The sequence below is a fragment of the Carassius auratus genome, unplaced genomic scaffold, assembly GCF_003368295.1.
Source record: "Carassius auratus strain Wakin unplaced genomic scaffold, ASM336829v1 scaf_tig00031692, whole genome shotgun sequence".
Classification (NCBI taxonomy): Eukaryota; Metazoa; Chordata; class Actinopteri; order Cypriniformes; family Cyprinidae; genus Carassius; species Carassius auratus.
Window position 1 is genome coordinate 33,654 of NW_020525944.1, and position 19,438 is coordinate 53,091.

A 19,438-nucleotide genomic window follows, 5' to 3' on the forward strand; every position below is an offset into this window, starting at 1 on the left:
ACTGCTGTATTCGGCCTGCAATATCTCTTAGTACGACCCACTTGGATCATTTTAGACATGAATGATCAGTTTTAAAATATTTGAAATTGTAAGTCATGTAAAGATTGCTTTCAGTTTAATGCAGTTAATGCTATCTCCATCCAGGAGAAGTCGCTAGTTTCCAGATGCTCCCCGTATTAATTTCAGCATTTTCCAGTCAGCATGGTAAACAAATTATTATTATTATTATTATTATTATTATTTTTTACAATTTCAAGGGGACGCTTATATGTTTGGAGTGTTTGGAAATCTGTTATTTAAATTGTCATCACATCACTACTACACACAAACAACGGGGACGCCAGGTAAAATGCATTGTCAGCAAATGCATGACAGAACTGTTTGCACTGAACTATGTTCTTCGAGGTTTCTGCTTGTCCTTAAAAAAAACTTAAGTTAAATAGTTTCAATTTAAGGCCATGTAATCTCTTAAATGATACAGAAAGTCTTAATTAAAAGAGGTCTTACATTTATGGACAAAGACAATAATTGCAATATAGATTAGTATGTAGATTAAACTTCAAAAGGGGTTAATTTATGGTATCATTTGGAATAACTATTTATATTTATTTATTTTTAATAAGCCCTTTTTAACCGTCCTATTATGTTGTTTTGAGAATGTTTTGTAGGCCAGTAATAAAAAATAGGACCTCTGTACATTTGCAACAAACAAATGTTTGAGATGCAATTTAGAATACTAATTTTCAATTTAATACTAACAACAAAGTTTTCTTTCTCAATTAGCTTAACTGAAAAAGTTTTATAGTTAAAAAAAAATCTTTCAAAACAAATAACATTAACTATACTTTCATTTCCTTCAATAAAAAGGAAATTGAGTAAGACGATGTAAAAGGTGTGTGAACGTGGATTAGTAATCTGGCCCCTTGGTATAAAGGAGAAAAAATGCTGGCCCTCGTCACTATCAAAGTTGCCCATCCCTGCTAAAAAGAAGAAGAAGAAGAAAAAGAAGAAGAAGAAGAAGCACTGGGAGGTGTTGTGAAATATTCACGCTGCGTCCCAAATCACATACTTAAAACCTAAAAACTCAGCTTGTAATAACCTAGAACACTGTCTAAGACTTGATGGTTGCTCTGTCAATTCTTCGTCATCAGTTAGGAACCTAGATGTGCTATTTGATCGCAATCTTTCCTTAGAAAGCCACGTTTCTAGCATTTGTAAAACTGGATTTTTCAATCTCAAAAAATTACGGCCTATGCTCTCAATGTCAAATGCAGAAATGTTAATCCATGCATTTATGACCTCAAGGTTAGACTATTGTAATGCTTTATTGGGTGGTTGTTCTGCACGCTTAGTAAACAAACTACAGCTAGCCCAAACTTCAGCAGCAAGATTTCTTACTAGAACCAGGAAGTATGACCATATTAGCCCGGTCCTGTCCACACTGCACTGGCTCCCTATCAAACATCGCATAGATTTTAAAATATTGCTTATTACTTATAAAGCCCTGAATGGTTTAGCACCTCAGTATTTGAATGAGCTCCTTTTACATTATACTCCTCTACGTGCGCTACGTTCTCAAAACTCAGGCAATTTGATAATACCTAGAATATCAAAATCAACTGCGGGCGGCAGATCCTTTTCTTATTTGGCGCCTAAACTCTGGAATAACCTACCTAACATTGTTCGGGAGGCAGACACACTCTTGCAGTTTAAATCTAGATTAAAGACCCATCTCTTTAACCTGGCATACACATAACATACTAATATGCTTTTAATATCCAAATCCGTTAAAGGATTTTTAGGCTGCATTAATTAGGTAAACCGGAACCGGAAACACTTCACATAACACCGTACTTTCTACATCATTAGAAGAATGGCATCTACGCTAATATTTGTCTGTTTCTCTCTTGTTCCGAGGTCACTGTGGCCACCAGATCCAGTCTGTATCCAGATCAGAGGGTCACTGCAGTCACCCGGATCCAGTACGTATCCAGACCAGATGGTGGATCAGCACCTAGAAAGGACCTCTACTGCCCTGAAAGAAAGCGGAGACCAGGACAACTAGAGCCCCAGATACAGATCCCCTGTAAAGACCTTGTCTCAGAGGACCACCAGGACAAGACCACAGTAAACAGATGATTCTTCTGCACAATCTGACTTTGCTGCAGCCTGGAATTGAACTACTGGTTTCGTCTGGTCAGAGGAGAACTGGCCCCCCAACTGAGCCTGGTTTCTCCCAAGGTTTTTTTCTCCATTCTGTCACCGATGGAGTTTCGGTTCCTTGCCGCTGTTGCCTCTGGGGTCACTTCATCTACAGTGATATCGTTGACTTGATTGCAAATAAATGCACAGACACTATTTACTTATTTGAACAGAGATGACATCACTGAATTCAATGATGAACTGCCTTTAACTATCATTTTGCATTATTGACAAATTGTTTTCCTAATTAATGTTGTTCAGTTGCTTTGACACAATCTTTTTGTTTAACGCGCTATAAAAAAAAAGACGACTTGACATACTTCCATATTATAAAGTGGGCATAAAACAGTATGCAAGGCAAGTAGTATGTCCAAATTTTTAATGTTATTCAAAAAACAGTAGGCAAGATGTACCCGGATGACCTACTACTTTCGCCCAAATTCCGTAGCATGCTTATGATCATGGACATATAAATACCTAGATGCCTCATTGGCCGCTTGACCGCACATCAACATCGCCACCATATTGGAGCGGGCAACTCTCCATAACTCTCATATCAGGACAGGAGAAAACATACTTGCCTCGTCGGCAACTTGGACATTAACAAACCATCACACAATAATAAAAACAGATCTCGGGGTGTTATGGAAGTGAAAGTCATGACATTTGCCAAGTATGATAACCCATACTCAGAGCTCTGCATTTAACCCATCCAAATGCACACACACAGCAGTGAGAAATGAACACACCCCTGGAGCAGTGGAAAGGTATATCCACTACCCAGGGAGCAACTGGGGGTTCAGTGCCTTGCTCAAGGGCACTTCAGTGTGGAAGAGAGTGCTGTTCATTCAACCCCCTACCTACAACTCCTGCCAGTACCAAGACTTGAACCGGCAACTTTCAAGTTATAAGTCCAAGTCTCTTACCACTTTTTTTGTTTAATAATTATAATTATTTATTTTTTGTTTAATAATTATAACACAAATAGTATTATACAATTACATTTCATGATTATTTAATTTACTCTATAACTTACTATTAATTCATTCTTTATTTTTGTGTATTCTGTATTATTCCACCCTTGATATTACATATTCTTCTTGCAATTTTTTATCTACTGTTGTTCATTTATTATGGTATTATTAATATTATATATATAATTTGTGCTATTATAATTCTATTATATCACTTATGTTATTGTTTTGCTTTTTATATTATTCACTTTACCACAAGTTGTACTACATATTAGTTGCATGAGTTATTGTTTGTTGTTAAAAAACACAAACTCAATTAGTTCATTTACTATATGTTGCAATAATATATTTATTTCTCGCCAATGTGAGCTGATGACAACAGAGGACGGCGTTTACAAGCAGCACAACTGTTTCTGGATAAAGAAGGACTTCTATCTTTGTATTTGAGCCCATGGAATTAAATAAATAAATGTATATGAGTCAATGTTAGCCTAGCGTGACGTGTGAGGTAAGGAAGTTTCGTTTTCACAGGTCACGTGACAGTCTAGCAACGCTCCATTGTTTCGAAGAACTTGTGTGTCAAAAACTCGAAACGTAGCGGTGAGGTGATCCAGAAAGACGGTTTCGAACTTTTTTTATACAGTTGTTAGCGACTATTTTCTTTCTTTCTTTTTGACAAAATACAACATTAAGCTTCGACGCAGAGCTTGAAGTGTTTTATTCACGCTGCAGATTTTGCTTAATTGTTACTTTCACTTTGATTTCGTCGACTCAGACGTTTTATTTCAATAGAATCCTCGTTTAATTTATTATTATTATTATTATTATTATTATATTATTATTTACAACGGGAAAGAGATGAAGAAGGAAATTCCTTTTTTGTTAGGATGTATCTGCCTATTTTTCCTGCCATGGTAAGATATTTATTTGTTACGGTAGCTTGTGATCACAGAGAGAACGGGTTTAATTATGTGAAACTTAAACTCAGCTGTACTATTCCATTGATTTATTTTTGTTTCATTAGTGCACCAATTGTTGTTTTGAATAGTTAAGGGTTTAGAATGTATTTTTTAATATAATTTTATGTTTCTGACCGGTTCTGGCCTAGACTCTGCAATCCTAACCAAATACACTGACCACGGTCTGAGGCTACTATAAAGTTTTTTATTTATGTATTTATTTTTAATCAAAGCTTGGGTAAAACTCTGCAGGACTGTCGTTAGCCACTATGCCACTGCCAAAATGGCAGCCTGGAAATAAAATAGTGGCCATTTTGCTACGCTTTCACAACACGCAGACCGGAAGTCTGAACATAAACAAGGACGTAGTTTTGTTTTGATCCTTTGAATATTTGTTTGTTTTTAAAAAGGTATTTTTGCAATATCGTTCACACACGTAAAGTAGGTTAATAACCCTTATGAAAATTAACCATGGTTTTACAACAAATGAAACAAATGAAATGAAAAGAACTGCGCTTCAGTCATTATGCTGATAACTGCTCTGTTTGGTTCACGTGTTAAGTTAGCTCTTGTAAAAGTGCTGAAGGCCCGGTTTAAACAATTAATTAAAGGGGTCATGTGACGTCGTTGCTATAAAGAAAATCATTTTGTTTATTTGGTGTAATACAATGTGTTTATGCGGTTTAAGAACACCTACTTTTTCTGCTGAAAGGAGGTTTTGACCCGCTCTGAATTCAATGAATGATTGTTATAGCCAATTTCTCATGGAAAGTGATTGGGCTGGTTTTGTATGCACTGGGTTGGTTTTATTACGCTGAACTGGCAGCACTGGGAGGAAAGACTCAGAAATAAAGAAGTAATGATTTCTAAATTAAGTATGGGACACAGGACTAAACTCAACACTTGCATCAATGGGGAAGCATGAAAATGCTGTGTGTGATGAATGTGATGTTTTTGAAACAGTAGAGCATGTGCTTTTTAAATGAAGTGGATATGAAGATCAGCGTAACAGTCTTTTTAACAATATAATGAACAGGCCAGTGAGTGTTGTGGACCTCCTGGTGAAGGGTTTGAGTGATAGTCAGATATATAAGGTGGTTTGAACATGTTTAGAGCTTACAGGACTAGACCACAGAGTTAGCCTTTGACGTGTGTCGCACAAACATTAGTTTCTCTTTCGTCACGCAGACATTATGGTAAGAATATCGAAAATGGGGCCCTGTTAATGTGCGGGTCAAGTTAATTTAGCAATATTATTTTATTTTTAATTGTGTGACGATGCTCATAATGCCTAGCTTTATTAAACGTTAATATCTTTTACTTACCTAATTAATATATTTTACATACCTAAGTAACCAAGCCTACACCCAATAGCATATGTCATTTTCTTTCACGTATACCTTTTTATTAAAAAGGGGCCTGTTTCACTAAGGAGGTTCAACCAACTCTGAGTTTAAACTTGAACTCTGAGTTGACTTACCCTGAGATGGGAAACTCTGAGTTTTCGGTTACAGAACAGCTGAAATGAGTTGCTTTAATCAACTCTAAATTGACTGACTCTGAGTTAAGCGCGTGCACCACAAATATAAAAAGCCATTATCAATGGAGCGCCGATATTACGATTCAAACATGGCAACAGCTCCCGCCAAAAAGCCTTCTGCATACTCCAGACTCAATACAAATATAATTCTCAGTGTTATAATATCACAGGTGAAAACTGGCAGAACGTTAGATTAATAAACTAATAGCTAATCATTTTATGGTATCTCATGGGCAAAATACCTGTATAAAATAATAATATTAATAATAATTAAGTGCATACTACTTATTTTAAAAAGCTATAGCTATAGATCCTATTTACAGTAGGCTAAGTGCAAGTAGCTCTAGATGCTATTTACAGAAAAAATGTACAGTGAAAATCGTGATATATTCTATTTACCATGTAAAAGTAGCACTTCTTTGCAACAGGCTAAGTGTAAATAATAATTGGATGCTAGTTATACTTTATACTGGCAGATACATTTGCACCTCAGTATTGTTATACATTAACAGGATTCAATAATAACAGATTGTAAATTATTATGTTTATTACAATTATAAACAGTTGTGTCATTATTAAATACATGTTAGGCACTTTACTTCCATTTTTTGAACATTTTGTTCAATTTTATTGAAAAGAAATTCTACTGTGACATGTGATGAAGAAAAGTGAGAAGAACGAGCTCGGCAAAAGCCAGACTCGAACCCAATCAATCGCGTTACAAGCTAGTTTTCCGTGCCCAACACATTACTGCCTACACCATTGAAGCTGTTATTCACATATGTCCTATTTCACCTTATGTGTCGATGGAGGGCGGAGCTACAGAAGATTTGCTCTTAGTAATAGACACTCAGAATAATCTTGTTTTCCATTTGCATTAAGATTATTTTTATTACCACACTGGCATATAATTTTACTTAAGTAAAATGCACATAACAGGAAACAATACTAAGTATCTTATATAATTTTCTTATATAGAGAATCAATCTTTATTTTATTTAATTTTTATATATATTTGTACTTGGGAAAAAAAAAAAGAAAAAAAAAAAACATTTAGTAAGAAGAGCATTTTTCCAGCGTGCATCAATGAAGTGTTTAAAAAGGGGGAGGAGACCGAAAGAAACTCTGGGTTTACCGAAGAAAACCTGCTCCTGCTCAGGTTAGGTTCATAGAGTAAGTTACCATGGTAACTGACTCTGAGTATAAGTTAGCTCTCTTTCAGAAACGGCTTGACTTACCCTGCTTTCTCTGGTTTGACAAACCTCCCATTCTGAAACAGAAAACCTAGAGTTTCCCTCATTCAGGATTAACATACTCAGAGTTTTCACTTAACCTCCTTTGTGAAACGGGCCCCAGATGTCATATTTTCTCCATTCTATTTATTTTTATTTATTTATTTTCATAAAATAAATAACATACTTAGAGTGAAATCATTAATTTCATGAATATCAAGGACTTTTATCAGGGTTAATCCATTTGACCTACTCAGTGTGTGCCTATTCATAAAATATGTGATATTTTACATATTTACATCACAAAGTATAGTATGCAAATGTGTTTTATGTGAATTTATAAAACGACGTGTACCTTCACTATAGTACTCCTTGTAGGCTTCTTATACGGAAACTGCTTACGTAAGGGAAAGTTCACCCAAAAATTAACATTGTGTCATCTTCAAATTGCAAGATTCTATTTTGCAGAATGTTGGTAACCAAACAGTTAAATGCATAATTTTCTTTCGGGTATACCCTTTTTACTATATAGATGTAATATTTTCTTAAATCTATTTATTTTTATTTATTTTATATTAACTTATTGATAGATACACAATACCATGTTGGGTCAACTTAATGGCTGCACTTTGTTTTGCACTATGTTCAACCATCTTAAGACAAATGGATTTGGTGTGTTTCCATATTCAAGAGATTATAAACAAGATGCAGACTTTTTTGGTTTTGCATCACATGTTCTTCGACTTTTATGCATGATAAATTTGTTTATAAATAAAGATTGATATTTTGAAAAAAAAAAAACACACACAAAAAAAAAAACACGATAACCTGGGAAAAATAAATGCAGGACATGTTCACATAGGACAATATTAACATGACTATATGCATGAAACCATTCAGACAAATTTGGGCACATATGTATTAAAGTCAAAACAGAAGAATGTAGAAAGACTGTTGGCTCATAAATGAATGGCTGAAATCATTAAATAAAATAACACAATTTATACAATTCTGTGCTTAGATGGACAGTTACAAATATGTACAAGTTACAAGGATGATGTTAATACAGTTTTTCTCAGTTGCTTTGGTACATTTCTCGAATCATCCTTGACATTTGCAAAACAGTAAGTGCATTTCTCAAAACAACTCGTACAAATAGCAAAACACCATGGATTACCTGCAAAAGCCAGTCTCTTACTCAAAATCCTTAGTTCATCTCTAAAAAATAAATATCTGTGTCAATGAACATATCAGTGCCATCAGAATGACTAGTCCTTGTGTCATAGTTTACGTATAAGACCGTCAAATTGCTCAGTCATGTTGTCAATATAACAGTGTACTCTGGAGCGATGTTCTGATGTAAACTACACAGCAAAATCCCCAGTGTTAATTTAACACTCTGAGTGTGGATTATATAAACACTGAAGCAGTGTTAAAAGTAACACTGAAGCAGAGTTGAAGTTAATGAGATAATTAAGAAGTTAATTGAGTTATGATTGAGCATTATTGAAGACACCTGATGTTAACAAGCATAATCACCAAACGAGAAAATCACAATTTGTGTGTCACCATTATAGTGGTCAATGTTTGCTTTAGTTGAGATCTTGGCTTGTGACTTTTTAAATTAAAAGTTTGTGTATCAAGCCAAGAGCAAAAATCACTGGGTGTTGATGATTATGCTTTAATGTAATTGTTGCTTGACCTTAATCACTGAACTCTTTTACAGGCTCTTCTCTTCTTATGGGTCATTATTGATTGTAACAACTTTGATTACACAAAGAAAGAGTCTGTATTTTCTATACATTTTGTAGGCATCTCTTGTGATTCTGTGATTCAGATTTTTTTTTTTATTAAAGAGTTTTAATTTTAGGCACACACAAATAACAAGAATCAGCATATGAATCTCAACAACGGTGACAAACAACATATCCAGATAAACAGATCTACTCTGAACATCACAAAACTAGATACTAAAAATTCACATAAAAACAGCAAAAATAAAATATAGTTAGAATAAAAAGTTAAAAAGACAGATCAGCTCATAATTTATTCATGCCGCAATGCATGATGGGAGCCATGGATGAGTTTTTATTGGCTACAACATGCTTTTATGATGGTCACCGTTGTTGTGATGCTCACGCTGATTCTTGATGTCTGTGTGTCTAAACTAAAGAACTCTTTCTTTATGTAGAACTAAGTTTTGAAAACATGTCATATTATGGCAAAAATGCTGGATCACTTTTTTTATCCATCTTATTTATGTACACAGTAAAGAAACCTGAATTCAGGCATTCAGGTCAATCCATGACAATTAGTCCAAACCACAATCAATATCGTAAGATTGCCTTTGCTGTGGTCTGTCTGTATGGTATAACTCAGTTAGCACAGCCACACAAAATCTAAAGTTAATAACTGAAGGGTCAAAGTACCAACTAAAGCAAACACTGACCACTATAATGGTGACACACAAATTGTGATTTTTCTCGTTTGGTGATTCTGCTTGTTAACATCAGGTGTCTTCAATAATGGTCCATCATAACTCAATTAACTTCTTAATTATCTCATTAACTTCAACTCTGCTTCAGTGTTACTTTTAACACTGCTTCAGAGTTTATATGAGTCCACACTCAGAGTGTTAAATTAACACTGGGGATTTTGCTGTGTATAGCAACATTTTAGATGACAGTTACTGTATTGAACAGTATGCCATATGCTAATGTATGCTATATATCCATTTCAAAAGTACACATTTACACATTACTTTATGTGGGATATTGATCGAAAGAGACTGGATAGAATTCACAGTTACACTTTTACTAGTGGTCTGACCCCCCTCTCTGAAATAGCTCAAAGGTTCATCTCATGAATCTTCAGTTGAAAAGCTTATACTGTATAGACAGAGGACAACACAAGAGTTACACATTCTGGCTTATTTTCATCTTTGTGCCCATATTTCTTTTTCCTTTTCTATATCACAGTGACATTGTAAAGGTTTTTTTTTTCTTTTGGCCTGACCACTAGTAAAAGTGTAACTGGGAATTGTATCCAGTCTCTTTCAGTCAATATCCCACATACAGTAATGTGTAAATGTGTACTTTTGAAATGATTATATGGCATACATAAGCATATGGCATACTGTTCAATACAGTAGTTTACATCAGAACATCGCTCCAGAGTACACTGTTATATTGATAACATGAAAAAGCAATTTGACTGTCTTATCCGTAAACTATGACACAAGGACTTGTCATTCTGATGGCACTGACATGTTCATTGACACAGATATTTATTTTTGAGAGATGCTCTAAGGATTTTGAGTAAGAGACTGGCTTTTGCAGGTTATGCATTGTGTTTTGCTATTTGTACGAGTTGTTTTGAGAAATGCACTTATTGTTTTGCAAATTGTGAGTTTGATTTGAGAAATGCACCAAAGTGACTGAGAAAAACTGTAAAACAATGTTGATCTTTTCTAAATGGTTTGATTATGTATATTTTAAGCACATAAATTATGTTAGAATATACCCTGATGGTGTGATCTTTATATACACTGTAAAACCCGACAAGTTAACTTTTGAGTAAACCGTTGGAATAAACAGATTGCCTTGATTTAAACCCTGTAAGTTTAAAAACTTTGCATTCAAGTAATTAAGTGATTAACTAAGTGCTGATTGAGAATTAGTGATGAACAGCTGCTGTTAACAAACAGAATCACTGAAGAAAAGAGAAACACAAGAACTACTACAACTGACTTCAGACACAGACTTAGATAAAATCAACTGAAATAAAATACATGAAATCTCTCAAGATCTGATTAAACAACCCCACAAACAGCATCACCAGCTCCACTTATTAATAACCAGACTGACTTTATTTCTGTCAGACGTCTACAGAAGATCTTATTGAGAATGAACTAAGGTTTAGATGTTGATTTATTGTTTCATTTGAAGTAACCATGTTAGAGATCAGTGTTTGCTTTAGTTGGGCTCTTGACCCTTGATTTCTGTCTTAGTCTTTTCTCTGGCTGTTATAACCGTGTGTTTCTTAAACACATTTGTTGTAACTCAAAAGCCCAGAAGAAAATGCCATGAAGTATTAACCTGTATCTAGGTGTAGGTTGTTATACTTTATATTGGTGATAATCATGAATTATTGATCCATATGGAGTCTAATCTCTGATGAAGTAGGTGTTGTGTAATTTGATTGATGATAGTAAAAGTGATCCTAAGACCCAGTGATTCTGTGATAATCAGTTCATACAATGATTTTCCAAACAGTGTGGTCTTCTACAGTGTCAAACAGTCAAACACAGACATCAATAATCAGAATATGAACCTCAACAATGGTGACCATAAAAAAAAATTCCTGCAGAGCATGCTGGGAGCCATGGATGAGTTTTGTACTAAAATAGTACCCAGCATGCATTGCAGCATGTTTTTTTGTCACCATTGTAGAGATTCATATTCTGATTATTGATGTGTGTGTTTGACCAATTACTGGCATAGAAAACAAAAGTATGTGTACAAAATGTTTATGAAGTAATTTTTATATTAACTGAATATCACAGAACCACTGGCTCTTAGTTTCATTACTAGGTCCACTTCTACTAATTACACATCTATTTAATCAGAGATTAGACTCCATACAGATCAATAATTGTGAATAATAATGAATAATTACCATCACCTTTATAAAGTATAACAACCTACACCTAGGTACAGGTTAACACCTGATGGCATTTCTTCTGGGCTTTTGAGTTTCAACAAATGTGTTTTAGAAACACATGGTTATAACAGCCAGAGAAAAGACTAAGTCAGAAATCAAGGGTCAAGAGCCCAACTAAAGCAAACACTGATCTCTAACATGGTTACTTCAAAAGAAACAATAAATCAACATCTAAACCTTAGTTCATTCTCAATAAGATCTTCTGTAGACGTCTGACAGAAATAAAGTCAGTCTGGTTATTAATAAGTGGAGCTGGTGATGCTGTTTGTGGGTTGTTTAATCAGATCTTGAGAGATTTCATGTATTTTATTTCAGTTGATTTCATCTAAGTCTGTGTCTGAAGTCAGTTGTAGTAGTTCTAGTGTTTCTCTTTTCTTCAGTGATTCTGTTTGTTAACAGCAGCTGTTCATCACTAATTCACAATTATCACTCAGTTAATCACTTAATTGCAATGTATATATTCTTTCAGTGAACTCAACTGAATTAAGTTCAGAGTACTTATAACTATTAGTTTTTTCAACTTAAACGGCTTAAGGCAATCGGTTTCCTCAAATGGTTTGAGTTAACATAACTTAAGGATATCTGTTTACTCAAACCGTTTGAGTTAAGTTTACTTGTCGGGTTTTACAGTGATAGGTGATTGTTGTTGTATTTCTTATGAAATAAACAAACAAACACACAAATCCTCATTAAACTAAAAATGAATGAAGTGTATCCTTTAGCTGATGGTCTACAAGTGAGATCTGTCCATCTTGTCTGCTCTTAATTCACTCCTCTGCAGATGCCTGCTCTCAGCTTTTCAAATCAGACTTTAGACTGGCTGATATTTCTCATTCTGTCCTTTTCTTAAGTCCTGCCCCTTTGAAACTTCTGTTTTGAAGTGTGTGAAGTGTGTGTATAACACACACCAGTAGCACCTGAGAGCAGCCTGCAAAGGAACATCTCATTGGTTTTACTGAACGAGTGTGTAATTAGTGTAATATTCATCATGAAGACAAGAAAAGAGTTGGTTGCATGAATTCACAAATGTATGTATAGAGAAAGAGGATCAAATATGAATCAGTATGTGTTGAATAATGTGTGTTACATTATGAATACAGAAATATTTCTATACTCAGTCTTTTTGATATATAGAAATAATATTTCACTGCATTTTTCTGTTGTGTTTTTGTTTGGCTTATGATTGTTTGTTCATTTCTTCTTCAGGGTCAACTGGAGCTGGTGAAGATGAAGTGTCAGTGTCTGTGAATGAGGGAGATTCAGTCACTCTTAACACTGATGTTAAAACAAACCAACAAGAAGTGATCGTATGGTTTTTTAATAACACTCGCATTGCTCAAATCAGTGGAGATATCAGTGATATCTGTACAGATGTTGAGTGTAAGAATGAAGACACTGAGAGATTCAGAGACAGACTGAAGCTGGATCATCAGACTGGATCTCTGACCATCATGAACATCACAAACACAGACTCTGGAGAATATAAACTAGTGATCATCAGCCACAGCAGCGGAAGTGAAAAGATCTTCAGAGTTGCTGTTAATGGTGAGTCATTTAATAAATGTTAATAGGGAAATTATACATGTTTTAAGTACATCATTTACTTTATATATTTTTTCCACTAACCTGTATATTCACATAAATGATGTAGATCATTTCTTTAAAATACATTTATTGTTAATTTGGAATTTGTAGATTTATTTGTAGAGTGATTCAGTTGTTAGTTTTAACAGTTAGTTTTGTTTGTCAGATTCAAAGTCAAGAAAGGTTTAAAGTTCTCTCAGGTTATGCAGGTTTTTTCATCAGCAGAGATCCTCCAGCAGATGTTGGTTTGTGTTTCAGATGTTCCTGCTGCTCGACGAGATGAAATGAAGACCAAGTCTGTAGTGGAGGGGGAATCTGTCACTTTACATCCTGGTGTAACAAAAACACCAAATGTTGTGATGACGTGGTATTGTAATGAGACTCTCATCGCCGAAATCACTGGAGATCAGAGTAAGATCTGTTCAGATGTTCAGTGTAAAGAGAGATTCAGAGACAGACTGAAGCTGGATCATCAGACTGGATCTCTGACCATCATGAACACCAGAACCAGAGACTCTGGAGAATATAAACTACAGATCAGTAGCAGTAGTAGCGGTGTTGTTGTCACCAGTTTAAAGAGCTTCAGCGTTTCTATCACTGGTGAGCGTAATTCTGTGCATTTCAAAAAACATTTCTGTGTTTTACATCAATCCAAGAGAGCTTTGACCCAATAGCAGCTTTTCCACTGTCAGGCAAGTCTGAGCCGGGGCTAACAATGAGCCACATGCAGCCTGTAGCCTCGGACCTTTAGCTGGGAGGTCAAAATCAAGCTGCATTTCCACTGACAGAGCAGCGCTACCCTAAAAACCTGCCCTTAACACACCTTCCAGAAACATCACAAAACCCCACTATTTTACCAGCCAATTGAAATGGATGAAAACTAACTTTAAAAACTTGACAGAAGCAGGCGTTTGGTCTTTACATAAAGACTTCAGCATGAATACTTTATCCTACTATATCATACTATCACGATCCAAAGATGTCAAATGTTTCAAAATAAAGATATTTATAAGCAGCAAAGTCCAAATGCATAACAGGGTGTGCAGGGGTGCTGCACAAGATCCCGGACCCTATGCATAGCCAGTCCTAATGCCCCCTTGTTCATTGTATTATAAATATTTAACAAAAAAGAAGCACCATATGAATAGTGCTGGTCTCGACTCGACTCATTCTCACCACACTCGTTGTGGTTTTGACTTGGTCTCGATTTAGTTCATCTTGACTACAGTATAACCCTACTCTCTAGTAATAATGTCTGTCTGTCTCCAGCTGTTCCAGGACCGTCTCCAGGAGCTATAGCAGGAATATGTGTTACTCTGCTGCTCGTCTGTGTGGTTGCTGGTGTTCTTGCAAAAAGGAAAGGTGAGAATTAAAGCTGATTTAACATGACACAAATATAAAATGAAGTGTGAAGAGAATTGTTAAAGGGTCATATGATGCTGCTAAAAACAACATTATTTTGTGTGTTTGGTGTAATGAACTGTGTTTATGCAGTTTAAGGGAAAAAAAAAAAACACATTATTTTCCAAATACTATATTATTGTTTCTCCTCTATGCCCTGCCTTCTGAAACGTGTCGATTTTTACAAAGCTCATCGTTCTGAAAAGTGAGGTGTGTTGTGATTGGCCGAATACCTCAAGCGTGTGACAGAAAATGTTATGTCTCTTAACATATTGTGATGCCATGTCCGGCCGGAGCGACAAGACAAAAACATAAAACCCATTAAAAAGGTGATATAAACATGATTTCTAGTTGTCTTCTTTTTGGAAGGCAAAAACAAAGTAGTTTCGCCATCACAACGAAACACACAGCATTTATACGGCATGGCGGCAGCAACAACAATACTACAATGAGAATTAAAGTTATGCCTTCTTTCTATGCGTGACCATTAGGGCGGCACTATGCAAATCTTCCCACATAGTGATGTAGAGATGTGGGGGTGTGTTTGAACGAGCCGTTTTAGGAGGACATGGACGAGTCTCAACTTTTATAAAGATTATTCTCTTTGGATTTGAGACTTTAGTCTTTGCAACTTCACAGATCTTCTTTATTCACCAAGACACTTGTAACACTCCAAAGACAAAGGACAAGTTTAAATCATCCGCAGCATTCAACCTCTTTAAAATGTGGAAATATGCATATTCTAATGAAACAAAACAATGTATGTTTAATTCAAGCTTTTTTTTTTTTTTTTCAAACAGGATTCTGTATGCAGCAAAAATAATCAGGTGAAACAGCAATAATATTTTTACTACTTATAAAGTAGCATTATCTGGTCTCTCATGTTTTTGTGTTAGTGTATTAATACTGTAATTTTTTTTTGTTTTTTGTTTTTTTTTGTGAATATCTGTGTTCTTTCAGGAGAATAATGTGCTCTAAATCAAGAACACACCCAATGACGAGGCTGCCAAAGATACTACACTTTCTACTTTACTGCTATGTTCATTTTGGAGGCCAAGTATCAGTATCCTCATTACTATAAGCTTTAACATGATTTATATTTACAAATAGGACATTATACAGCACATTTATATATCAGTGCTTCCACATTTCTCTCTCTCTGACACACATGAATTAAGCTGCTTGTACAGGAATCTAGTTCTTGAACATTTCTCAACTAGAACTGCTCTCTTTACGTGTTCATTTCATGTGTTAGTTCAATACTAAAGTATAGGCCAGCTGCGATGAAGCAATCCTTTCGCTCATGATTAGCATCTTAAGAAGCTGTCTACATAGTGCCAAGCAAGCTCGCTTCATAATGCATTTTAAAATACAAGTTGACAAGTAATTACATTATTACATGCAGTCGGTGACTAGTTATACTCTTCAAACTTGTGTTATTTTGTAGGTTATTAAAGAGCGAAAAAACTAAATGTCTTATAACAGAACCAAAACTCAACGCAGTGTGCCAACTTCTGACCAATATCACTCCAGTGAAGTGAAACACTGTCAGACTACAAACTGTGATCTCCACCTTAATACACACTGACTGAACTGGATTTAATAATGGGAATGCAATGGCTTAAAAACATTAACAATTTGACAGCGCAGAGTGTTAATTTCTCTACTCCACACTTAATCATTTTAGATTTAATACACATTTCACCAACTAGATCAAAATAATCTGTAAATCTATAAATAACCGAAATAATCATCTCAAAGCCAGTACATTTCAAAAGAGGTGCCCATCAACAATGCTTATTGTCTTCTCTATGACTTGCAGACTTTATTAACCACTAGCAGCATTAATTAGGACGTCCACCAAGTATTTCTTGAATTCAGTCAGTTTCATACCAGCATAAATTAAGCTTATATGCAAATATTTTATATATTACAAACCCATTATCTTCCCGGCTTTGGCTTCTTTATTGGTATACATTCAAAGATGCTGCCTATCAACGGTTTACCTCACGAAAGTGTCAGAGCAAACTGCCTCTCTGCCTCAAAACAAAAGGAGTTAGAAGTCATAGATGTTTACTCCTAATCAAACGTAATCCTATGTTTTATAATCAATGAACCAGAGAGTCAAAACTAATTACACACTAATGGCCTGGCTCTAAAACTTTTATCGCCATATAATCAGCATATCATATTGCACATTAGAATCACAATAAAATTGTTTTGTTGTTTAGGAATTGTGATATGTTGAATAATATGTCTTATACATTTTCAAATAAAAGATGAGCCCCGATTAAACACTGCTTCAAAGAAAGACAAATAAACTGTCCATCAGTAATAAAATGAGGAACAAACTGACACATTAACAGAACAATAAGTGCTAAACCTGTTTTATTTCAGCTGCTGAAGTTCAGTCACCAGCACAGAACACTAGAAGATCGATTAATGCACTTCTTGTCTGTTTACTTGAATACATCACCAAGATGGGCATTTTCAGACAGGGTCATGCTCTGAAACATGAGCTTTCTATGTGTACAAATATGCAAATGGGTTTTTAAGGCAGCTGTCAAACAATATCCAAGTACCACTGATGTTGTTGATGTTACGGTTGTGTCGCCATTTACAGGTTTACCTGAAGGGAATAATTTATATATTTTAATACATATGTGCGGTTATTTTTGGTTATCTGAGAAAAACATTAGCACATGTGTTGTGAAAAATGATAAAGCACAATTTCCACACTGTTTTTATTTTTTATTATTATATTCTTCAGGTACGGGTCAAGTTGTAATGTTGAATGTAATACACTTTAATGAGCATTATGATATTTATGCGATGCTAGCTATCCTGCACATTTTCTTTATTCTTTATAAGTGTTTTGTCCATCTCATGTCTCTTTCTGTTCCATTCATGAAGCTATTTTAGATATGTTGCATTTGCTCAGTGTTTTTTATGTATATATATTATGTAGTTATTTTGCGCTGCTGTGTATATTCTGTGAAATACTGACACATTTTTCTGTGATGTCATTCATGGAACGCTGTAAGAGGAGTTTTTGAATGTAATCAGATTTTTTTATTTTTATTTTTTGGTTTCAAATCTGATCCCATTCAGAAACAATGATATCTGCCTTCAGAACATATCACCGATCACTCAGCTTCAGAGATCAGTGCAAGATCGATGTTTTAATACATGGGTTAGAAATGTCATGATGCTGATTTTTGTGTCGTAAATGTTACAAAGACATCGTCATGCCAGTGTTGAAGTACTGAAATTGACTGTCAAAAATCACCCACAAAATATTGTAACACATCCTCAGAAAGATGCAATAATGATGTGCCTTGTGATACCTTAAGGATTTGTTTTAACTGCATCAGTCTATGAAGAAGCTGAGCCTTTTTTAATGACTATTTTTATGATAGAAATGAACTTGTAAGACCAAGTATGTTCATGTGACAATAAAACAAGTGAGATTCACTCTCAGTGACTGATCTTTTCATTTGTTTGTCATGATTTTAGAGTTTGTTATCAGAAATAACTGAACTGAACTTCTACTGAATCATTTGCAGTGTTGGTGCTAACACATTACAATCAACTGAAGTTACTTAATCAGATGCTTAACAAGTAACACATTACTTTTAAATTCACAACACATTATCTGAGTCTCTTTGTTTTCCATATTACACTGAAAGTACTGGCAACCAAAGCTTGGTTTCATGATCACTAAACAGTTAAGCATTTTAATTGCAACCACACATTAAACCTCTTGTTGTTTTTATTAATAATTGTATTTCAATGTAAATGTATCTGACATCTTGTCTAAATGGCAACAGTATAGCCACACCCAGCAGACTGGAGAGGACCAATCAGATCAAAGCTTCAGAAATATCACATCAATGAATGTAGACTTCTGAGAAAAGAAAAATAAAATTTGGGATTTTTAACAAGCTGACTTTCTTCCTTGTCAGAAACAAAAAAATTGCAAAAATACAGGAAAAAAAAAGTACTTGGATCTTCTTACACAAGATATACACTTGAATAAAAAAAATAAAATTGGCAAGTATGATAAAAAGATTAACAATAGGTCTATATTGAAGCCAAAAGTTAGAGTAATAATAAATGAAAATAATATCATGATAGGTGAACAACTCTAAAATAATAATAATAAATACAATAAAATAAATTCAATATCTAGCATATACTTAAGTACACTATTACAAGGATAACATCTATGTAATATTTTAAATGTGATTTCTTTTATTTTGTTTGTTAATAAATATGACACTCCAGTTAACTCTATACAATTTCATCCATTTAAAAGAAGAAGCCGGAATAGATTTTCTGTTGATATGATTTCAAACAAAGCGGTTAATGAATTTGTTCTCAACAATCAAAATCCCTTTTACTGAGACAGAATTGTTAGACCTATAAATAGAAACAAGATTAAAGCTTTGCTCCCAATACCTCCTGTATTTTTTTTATTGTAGTATGAACGAGACAGAGGAAAAAATTATAGTAGCTTTTGATAAAATGGGCATGTGAAATAAATAGTAAAGTATTCTTTGTAGAATAGAATTTAAAACTCTGTTCCACACTCCGGAGCAGAAGGTGGCGGCAACAGACCCTCTTGGACTATTTGCGTTGGTGCCAGCCGCAGTTAAAAAGCCAAGAAGAAGAAGATGAGAGAGGAGGAGAGAGGATTTAGAAAAATTATGGAATGGGTCTTTTTCTTTTTTTCACATTGCGTGTATTCTTCGTGCCTGGTAAAACATTTGCTAATTTCGCTTTTCTATAAAAGACAAAGTAATAAAGGGCAAAACTGCGTAT